The 10,573-nt window shown below is 38.7% G+C and overlaps 1 pseudogene; it reads right to left on the bottom strand.

Annotated features, from left to right (window-relative positions):
- Positions 1 to 4,106: 4,106 nt before the first annotated feature.
- Positions 4,107 to 5,383, bottom strand: LOC112308790 (cell cycle control protein 50A pseudogene; annotated as a pseudogene).
- Between the last annotated feature and the right edge of the window lie 5,190 nt (positions 5,384 to 10,573).

Here is a 10,573-nt window from a genome sequence, read left to right as displayed (position 1 = left end):
TTGATAAACCTTTAATTAGACTCATCAAGAAAAAAGAGAGGACCCAAATAAATAACATCAGAAATAAAACAGAAGTCACAACTGACACCACTGAAACATAAAACATTGTAAGATAATACTATGAACAACTATATGCCAAGAAATTGGACAACATGGATAAAATGAATAAATTCCTAGAAACATAATCTTCCAAAAATGAATCAAGAAGCACAAGAAAATCTGAATAGACCAATTACAATGAATGAAATTGAAGCAGCAATCAAAAAACTCTCAGAAAATAAAAATCCTGGACCAGGGGTGTCTCCACAGGTGAATTTTACCAAACATTCAAAGAAAAAATAACACCTCTTCTTCTCAAACTATTCCAAAAAATTCAGGAGGAGGAAAGACTCCCAATCTCATTTTATGCATTATTCTATTATTCTATTCAGCATTATTCTATTTCCAAAACCAGATAAAGACCCTTCAATAAAAAAGGAACTTATAGGTCAATATCCCTTATGAATATACATGCTAAAATTCTCAACAAAATAATACCAAACCAGATCCAGTAATACATTAAAAAGATCACACACCATGATCAAGTGGGATTTATTCCAGCAATGCAAGGTTGGTACAATATTGACAAATCAATAAACATGATACACTACATATATAAAATGAAGGATAAAAACCACATGATCATATCAATAGATGCAGAAAAAGCATTTGATAAAATCCAGCACCCATTTATGATAAAAAACTCTCAGCAAAGTGGGAATAGAGAGATAACACCTCAACATAATAAAGGCCATATATGTCAAACCCACAGCCAACATCATACCCAATGGGCAAAAACTACAAGCATTTCCTTTAAGATCAGGAACAAGACAGGAATGTCTGCTTTCACCACTATTATTCAACATAGTACTGGGAATCCTAGCCACAGCAATCAGAGAAGAAGAAATAAAAGACATCCAAATTATAAAGAAGGAAATAAAACTTATTACTCACTGATGACATGATGTTGTATATAGAAAACCCTACAGACTCCATCAAAAAACTACTAAATGTAATAATGAACATGGCAAAGTAGCAATATACAGAATTAATATTTAGCAATAAGTTAAATTTTTATATACCAAAAATAAACTATCAGAAAGGGAAACTAAGAAAACAATCCCATGTACTATCGCAACAACAAACAACAACAACAAAATAATGTACCTAGGAATAAATTTAACCAAGGATGTGAAAGGCCTGTACTTGAAAAACTATAAGATACTGGAGAAAGAAATTGAGGAAGATACAGATAACTGGAAGCACATACTGTGTTCATGGATAGGGAACATTAACATAATTAAAATGTCCATACTACCCAAAGCAATCTACAGATTCAAAGCAATTCTTATTAAAAAAAAATAACCCATGGCATACCTAAAAGATCTAGAACAACTATTCCAAAAATTTATTTGGAACCAACCATAAAAGATCCCAAATAGCCTCAGCAGTCTTGAGAAAAAAATAACATGGTTGGAAGGATCACAATACCTGATATCAAATTATACTACAAGGCCATAATAATCAAAATAACATGGCATTGGCACAAGAACAGGCTTATAGATCAAAGGAATAGAACAGAGAGCCCAGAAATGAACCCATGTTTTATGGTCAAGTAATATTTGACAAAGGAGGTAAGAACATGCAGTGGAATAAAGACAGTCTCTTCAATAAGTGGTGTTGGGAAAATTGAACAGATATGTGCAAAAAAATAAAAGTAGACCACCAACTTACACTATACATGAGAATAAACTTGAAATGGATTAGAGACTTAAATTTAAGTTGTGAAACTATAAAAATCCTAGAAGAAAACACAGGTGATAATATTTCAGACATTTCTCATAGCAATATTTTTGCCAATATATTTCCTTGGTTGAGGGAAAGAAAGGAAAAAATAAACAAATGGGACTACATCAAACTAAAAAACTTTTTACACAGCAAAAGAAATCATTCACAAAATGATAAGGGAACCCATTGTATGGAAGAACATATTTGCCAATCATACATCTGATATGGGGTAATTTCCAAGATATATAAAGAACGTACACTAATCGATACCAAGATGACAAACAACCCAATGAAAAAATGGGCAAAGGACCAGATTAGACACTTCTCCAAAGAGGATGCACAGATGCCAATAGACACATGAAAAAACGCTCAATGCCTTTAATCATCAGAGAGATGCAAATTAAACTTAAAATTTATTTTTTCTAATCCTCACTCAAGGACAGAGGAAGGGGGTGGGTGGAAAGAGAAACACTGATGTGAGAGAGAAACAAGGATCGCTTGACTCCCATACACATCCTGACCAGGGTTTGAACCATGACCTAGGTATGTGCTCTGAGCAGAAATCAAACCTGCAATCTTTTCCAACTGAGCCACCTACCTAAGGGCAGAGAGATGCAAATTAAATGCACAACAAGATACCACCACACGCATGTCAGAATGGCTATCATCAATAAATCAACCAACAATAAGTGCTGGCGAGGATGTGTATAAAAGGGAGCCCTAGTGCCCTGTTGATGAGACTGCAGGTTGGAGCAGCTACTGTGGAAAACAGTATGGAGTTGCGTCAAAAAATTAAAAAATGGAACTGCTTTTTGACCCAGCAAAGCCACTTCTGGGAATATATACTGAGAATCTTGAAAATCCAATAAAAAACAATATATGCACCCCCATATTCACTGCAGCATTATTTACAATAGTCAAGATCTGGAAACAACCCAAGTGCCCATCATCAAATGAGTGGACAAAAAAGCTATAGTACTTTTACATAATGGAGTACTACTCGGTCGTAAAAAAGAGAAGGATATCTGATGCGGATCCCAGCCGGCAGGGTCTGTGTGTTGTGGCTGCAATGAACAAATTTACACAGACTACAGAAGTCCTGTGGAGAAAAAGGGGACAGCACAGCCACTCTCTAAGTGAGAGAGAGGGCCCTGACCCCTGCCTGGACAGGCTTTCATTGCTTTCCTGGGTACATTACATCGAAGATGGTCCTCATTTACTATGCACAGGTTCTCTGTAGGTGATTACCTTTTATAGATAACAAAGGAAAGAATGTTGCTAATTACTCCAAAGAGAAGGATGTTATAGATCAAGGTGAAAAGTGGTTGAACTGGTTACACTCCATACTTGGGAGGTTTAGCTCAGACTTTAGGAAGTTAAAGATACACAGTAAACATTTGCTGCCTCAATCTAGGGTGAGGGAGTTTTAGCAAAAGCAAGTCTCATAGCAGCCTAAGTACAATGCAGGCCTGATTCCCCACAGGAAAACCTACCAGTGAGCGTGGGTCCTGTGTGCTGGACCTCACTTCCCACTGGCCTTTCTGAGTCGGGGCTGGGCTACATTTCCCATACCACATGGATAGGTTCCCTATAGACATCTTACCTTTTGTGACAGCATGGATGGAGCTGGAGATTAGTATACTAAGTTAAATAAGCCTGTCAGAGAAAGACAAATACTGTATGAACTCACAAATATGTGGAATCCAATTAACGAAACAAACTGGTAAACAAAATAGAAACTGAGGCATGAATACAAGGAACAGACTGACAGCTGTCAGAGGGGAAGGGGATATATATATATAAACACAGACACAGACAAAGGGTGGTGATAGCTAGAGAGAAAGGGGGGTGGGAGTAAGTGATGGTTAGCAAAGGGGTGACAAATGGAGACAGAAAGAGCTTTTGCTTGGGGTGATGGGTGCACAATGCAGTGTGCAGATGATGTTTTAGTGAGTTGTACACTTGAAACCTGTGTGGTTTTGTGAACCAAGGTCGTCCCAGTAAACTCAATAAAAAATGTCTTAGGAAAACCAACCAAAAACAATTGGGGCATTAACTAAAGAGAGGGTGCATACACATCTATATTTGACTATGTCCAAAAATTGAATAAAATGTAGAGGAAATGAAGGTTACTATTTTCCAAACTTTCTGCAATGTAATATTAGTAATTAAGTCAAAACGCTTATCTGGAAAATAAAACAACTTGAGGAATTTTTGATACTGAAGCACATTTCTGAATATTAAATGCCACATGAATGAAAACAGTCTCCTTCGAACATTTACATCTGGTTTACAGTTGAGGCAGAAGACAAAGGTCCGCGAAGAAGTTTGCCCATCTCACCTGTATTCTTCATACCTTCTGAAGTGTAAGCTTCAGGGGAAACAATCAATCCCCCCAGGAGAATTTTTCCTTCCATCCATGAAATAGTGCTTATGAGCATCTATTTTTGTCCACAAAAGAATGTACTGGGTAATTTTATGTGATATTCAAATAGTATTGTCCAGCTGGTAATGCTGGATGTAAATCATGTTTCCTTTCTGTAAGACATACCTTACAAAAAGTAGGTAAAGCTGCAGTATGCACCCAGGCAATAAAATCCCCATTTATGAGCTCATTATTGTCTTGGTCAGAATCCAACGGGTATCCTGGCTAAAGCCAGTTTACTGGCTTGTTGTACCTTTGAATCTTTCTTCTAGGTGGGCTTCTCCAGGGGGATTTCTGAATGCCACATTTTTATCTGTCCACTAAGCAATACTTTTCTTCTTCAGAGGAATAGATGTCAAATAAAATTCATTGCCAACCAGAAACAACTCTCATGTCTCATTAAACATGCTGTTGGCAATCATTCCACAAGAAACAATTGGTTTGTCTCCATTTCTGTGAGAAGGCTCTCATTCCTTCCTGGGATCAAGTAAAGCACCAGAATCTCCATTTAGTTGACTATCATCTTGAGATTTCACATAACAATGACGGTTTTGATAGAAATTCAGAATCACATTGCCCTCAAATGACTGTTCCAGTGTGAGGTTAACAGACTCAGTGAAAATATATTCTTTTATTTTAATTACTTCTGTTCCTGGACTTATATCCCAGCCTGTTCTTCATAGCTTTAAGGCTGTGAATAATGCAATTTAATAGAAGATTTATGATTAAAGGTTAACCAATCTCACAGGGTAAAAATAGCTCATTGAATTTTACTTTTAATTTGCATTTCTCTTATTATGAAGGTTGTTTTTTTGAGTGTTTAAAATGACTTATTTCATTTTCCAAAAACTTTTGTCCTGTACCTGTTTGCTAATGTGTCGTTGGCCTTTCTTTCTTCTTTTTTTTTGAGACAGCTTTGGTAGTGTAATAGTGAATGGGAGGGTCGCAGTGTAAGCTCATTCCTCTGGCTTCTTGTAAGGTCAGTGAACCCTGAATATCCTTGCAAGGATGAAATTAGAACAGAGGATCAACCTAGTTTCTTGGTTTACTGGTACCAGAAAAATGGGCACCCGTGACCCCGACGTGACTTGAACACACAATTTTCTGGTCCGGAGTCAGATGCACTACCATTATGCCACAAGGTCATAGGAGTGTGGGGACTGAGATTTCATAACTCTCTCTCCTCCAGCACATCCACGTTGCTTCCCTACGACCTTCAGGTCCAATGGAATAAGTGAAGGAGCGGCGCGGGAGCCTGGGGGCCCGGGTGGCAGTGACCGGCAGCGGGGAGAGGGGGAATCCACCGCAGAGACCCAGGAGTGCCCCCGCTTGGAGCCGGAGGCTCAGGCGCCCTCCACCGCCAGACGTGGCGATCGGCGACTGCTGGAGAGAGGTGCAGCGGCCAGTGGTTCAGGGCGGGCTCGTCCCTGCAGTCCCGGAGCGCCCAGGCTGCTGTCTCCAAGGGCCACCAGAGTTGGGCTTATGGAGGGGCCTCATCCCAGTCCCTGCGAGGCCACGCGGCTGCTCAGGACGTGGCTGCGAAAATCCGCCACTCGTGTCGGCGAACAGACCTGAGGGCTAGGAGGACGCTCGCCCTCCCAGGAGTGTCTGTCCCCACGGAAATAATTAGAGGGGAAAAAACACCACTGCGGTCACACGAAGTGACCTGGGAACAGCATAAGAATGGCATGATCGTGAGTTGTCGTCCCCCTGCCCACTTCAGTTATAAAACTCAAACTCATTTTTGGAAATGTGGACATTATACAGCTGTGTAATATCGATACAAATTAAAACCAAGCATTTTGAGGGATTTCTTTCTAGACTGTCTTCCCCCTAGGTATACACAACTGCTCACCTACGTCTGTTGTAGCCTTTTTTTACTGGGAAGCACAGCACGGAAACTAACAGGTGTGGTGGGGCTCCACCCGCAGGGCCCCACTCCCTGCCCCCTCCCCCCCCCCCAACCCTTGGAAAATAAGTCTACCAAGACTTGATCTGCTTTGGGAGGAAAGGTGGCCGATCTCTCAAAGGAGAAGGGCCAGGAGCCTTTTCCTCAATGGGCTTTTATTGGATTTAATTTGCATAGGAATACAGGGCATATATGTAAAGCTCAATCACTGTCAGGAAGAAATGATCAAACAATAGATAACACTCAAAGAACTATGAGGGCTTATTTAGAGTCAGGGTCAGTTAGCTAAAGGGCCATAAAACTTTGGGGAAACAAGCTTGTTTCAGGCTTGGACCCTTATCATTTAAATTGAGGGTATTAGCAAAGTAGGTTTCACAGGGATCCCAACCTCTCTCACTCAGCCTTAGCCATGGGGGATTACAGCTTCTGAAACCAGGCAGGGTGGTTCCCAACAAACAGGTTTTAATTTTTTTCCATTTTAAAGATATTATTTGTCTCTTACCTGCCTTAGTTTTTAGTAGATAAGATAATGTGTCTTTCTGATTTTTATTTTTAGCAGTTCGCCCATGATATGCTAATGATAGTGGTCTTTGTATTAAGCTTTTCAGGGATACTGAGCTTGCTGAATTTGTGGGTTGAAACTTTTCAACAAATTTGGCAAGTTCTCAATATTAGTACTGCAAATATTGCATCTGCCCATCCTGTCTCTTCCTGTTTTTTCTTGGATGGCAATTACACAGTTAGATCTTTTGACTGGGCCCCATAGTCGTCTGTCTCCTCCTCCTCCTTCTTTTGTTCTTGCCATTCTTATTTTTCTCTGCTATTTAGCTTGGATATCTTTTTTTTTTTTTCTTAATGCCTTCACTGTCTTTCGTTCACCTGCAACCCCCCCCCCCACCTTGTTCCTTGTTTTCATGTCTCTGTTTCTATTTTGTTCGTCAGTTTATTTTGCTCATTAGATCCCACATATAAGTGATCATCATCATATGGTATTTGTCTTTCTCTGATTGGCTTATTTCCCTTAGCATAAAAATCTCCAGGTCTATCCATGCTGTCACAAAAGGTAAGATTTCCTTTTTTTTTTTTTTTTTTTTACAACAGAGTAGTATTCTATTATGTAAATGTACCACAGCTTCCTTGTCCACTCATCTACTGATGGGCACTTGGGCTGTTTCAAGATCTTGGGTATTGTAAATTACACTGCAATGCACATAAGGTGCATATATTCTTTGCAATTAGTGTTTCAGGTTTCTTTGGATATATTCTCAGAAATGGAATCCTTGGGTCAAAGGGCAGTTTCATTTTTAATAAAGATTGTATTGATTTATTTTTAGAGAAAGGGGAAGGTAAGGAGAAAGAGAAGGAGAGAAACATCCACAGGTTGCCTCTCCTATGCCCCCTGACCTGGGACTGAACCCATAACTCAGGCACTTGCCCTGACTGGGAATCAAACTGGTGACCTTTTCCTTTGTGGAACAAGGCCCTATCAACTGAGCAACACTGGTTAGGGTTATTTTTAATTTTTTGAGGCAAGTCCATACTATTTTCCACAGTAGGCTGCATCAGTCTGCATTCCCATCAATAGTACACCAGGATTCCGTTTTCTCCACGTCCTTGCCAATACTTCTTATTTATTGATTTGTTGATGATAACCATTCTGACAGGTATGAGGTGATATTTCATTGTGGTTTTAATTTTCATCTTTCTGAAAATAAGTGACATTGAGCATTTTTTCTTAATTTTATTTGTCATCTCTATGTCCACTTTGGAGAAGTGTCTATTCAGGTCCTTTGCCCATTTTTAATGGGGTTGTTTGTCTCCTTGGTGTTGAGTAGTATAAGTTTTAAAAATGTATTTTGGATAAGTGTACCACAGTTTTTTTATCCACTCATTTACTGATGGGGACTTAGGTTGCTTCCAACAGTTGGCTATTGTAAATTGGGCTGCTATGAACATTGGGGTGCATAGGTTCTTTTAAATTGGTGTCTCAGGGTTCTTAGGGTGTAATCCCAACAGTGGTATTGCAGGGTCAAAAGGCAGTTCCATTTTTAGTTTTCTGAGGAGATTCCATACTGTTTTCCACAGTGGCTACACCAGTCTGCATTCCCACCAACAGTGTACTAGGGTTCCATTTTCTTCACAACCTTGCCAGCACTTGCTGTTTGTTGATTTGTTTATGATGGCCATTCTGGCAGGTGTGAAGTGGCATCTCACTGTGGTTTTAATTTGCATCTCTCTGATGGCTAGTTACACAATGGAATACCATGCAGCAGAAAGAAAGAAGGAGCTCCTACCCTTGGCGACATCGTGGATAGAACTGCAAAGCATTATGCTGAGTGAAATAAGCCAGACAGTGAGAGAATTACCAAATGATCTCACCTATAAGTGGAACCTAATCAACAAAACAAACAAGCAAGCAAAATACAACCAGAGACATTGAAATAAAGAACAAACTGACAGTAACCAGAGAGGAGGGGGGAGAGGGATAATAGGGGATAATAGGGGAAGGGCCTTCAAGGAACATGTATAAAGGACACATGGACAAAGTTAAAGAGGGTAGGTTCCACAGTGGGAGGTGGGGTGGGTGGAGTGGGGGGCTTGGAGGGGTGAAAATGGAGACAACTGTACTTGAACAACAATAAAAAATACATGTATTTTGGAAATTAAACCCTTATCAAATATGTCATTGGCAGATATGTTATCTCATTCAGTAGGGTTCCCTTTTCATTTTGTTAATGGTTTCTTTTGTTGTAGAAAAGCTTTTTGTTTGATGTAGTCCCATTTGTTTATTTTTTCCTTTCTTTCAGCCAAAATATTGCTAATGAGAAATGTCTGAAATTTTACTGCTTATGTTTTCTTCTAGGATTTTTATGATTTTGCAACTTACATTAAAATTTTTAATTAATTTTGAGTTTATTTTTGTGTATGGTGTAAGTTGGTGGTCTAGTTTCATTTTTTTTTTTTTTGCATGTATCTGTCCAATTCCCCAACACCGTTTATTGAAGAGACTGTCTTTACTCCATTGTATATTCTTGCCTCCTTTGTCAAATATTACTCAACCATAAGGGCATGAGTTTATTTCTGGGCTCTCTATTCCATTGATCTATATGCCTGTTTTTGTGCCAATACCATGGTGTTTTAAAATATATATATATATTTTATATAAATATATAAATATATATAAAAAAATATATATATATTTAGAGAGAGTGAAAAAGAGGGAGAAAGAGGGAGAGAAACATTGATGTGTGAGAGAAACATTGATTGGTTGCTTTTCACATGCCCCCAACCAGGGATGCAACCCTTGCATGTGCCCTGACCGGGGATTGAAATGGTGACCTTTTGGTCAGTGGGACTATACCCAACCCACTGAGCCACGGCAGCCAATACCATGCTGTTTTGACTACTATGGCCTTGTAGTATAGTTTGACATCAGATAGTGTGATACCTGTATATTTTTTCCCTCTAGATTGCTGTGGCTAGTTGGGGGCTTTTTGGTTCCAAAAAATTTGTGGAATATATGTGTTGTATCTGTGAGATATGCCATTGGTATTTTAATAGGAATTGCGTTGAATCTGTAGATTGCTTTGCAGAGTATTGCCATTTTAATGGTAATTTTTTCAATCCATGAACATGGTATACGCTTCCACTTATTTGTGTCTTCTTCAATTTCTTCCTTCAGTGTCTTATAATTTTCCAAGTACGGGTGTTTAACATCCTTGGTTAAATTTATTCCTAGGTAACAATTTTTTGATGTAATTATTAATGGAATTCTTTTCTTAGTTTCCCTTTCTCAGAGTTCATTATTGGTGTATAAAAATGCAACTGATTACTAGATATTTATTTTGTATCCTGTTGTTTTATTGAATTTATTTGCCAGTTCCAGTAGTTTTTTGGTGGAATCTTTAGGGTTTTCTATATACAGTATCATGGCATCTGCAAATAATGACAATTTTACTTCTTCCTTTCCATTTTGGATTTCTTTTACTTTTCTTCTTGTCTGATTGCTGTGGGCAGGACTTCCAATACTATGTTGAATAAGAATGGCAAAAGCAGATATGCCTGCCTTGTTACTGACTTAAGCAGAACGCTTGTAGTTTTTCCCCATTGAGTATGATTTGGCTGTGGGTTTATCATGTATGGCCTCTATCATGTTGAGGTATGTTCCCTCAATTCCCGTTTTACTGAGTGTTTTCATCATAAATGGGCATTAGATTTAATCAAATGCATTCTATGCATCTATTTATACAATCATGTGGTTTTTATCTGTCATTTTGTTGATGCGGTGTATCATGCTTATTGATTTGCAAATATTGTACCAACTTTGCATTCCTGGGTTAAATCTTACTTGATCATGTTGTGTAAACTTTTTGATGTGTTGTTGCACTTGGTTTGCTAATAGTTTGTTGAGG

Source organism: Desmodus rotundus, chromosome 9 (assembly GCF_022682495.2).
Source record: "Desmodus rotundus isolate HL8 chromosome 9, HLdesRot8A.1, whole genome shotgun sequence".
Classification (NCBI taxonomy): domain Eukaryota; kingdom Metazoa; phylum Chordata; class Mammalia; order Chiroptera; family Phyllostomidae; genus Desmodus; species Desmodus rotundus.
Note: the sequence above shows the minus strand (reverse complement) of the source record. Positions and strands in the feature narration are given on the sequence as shown.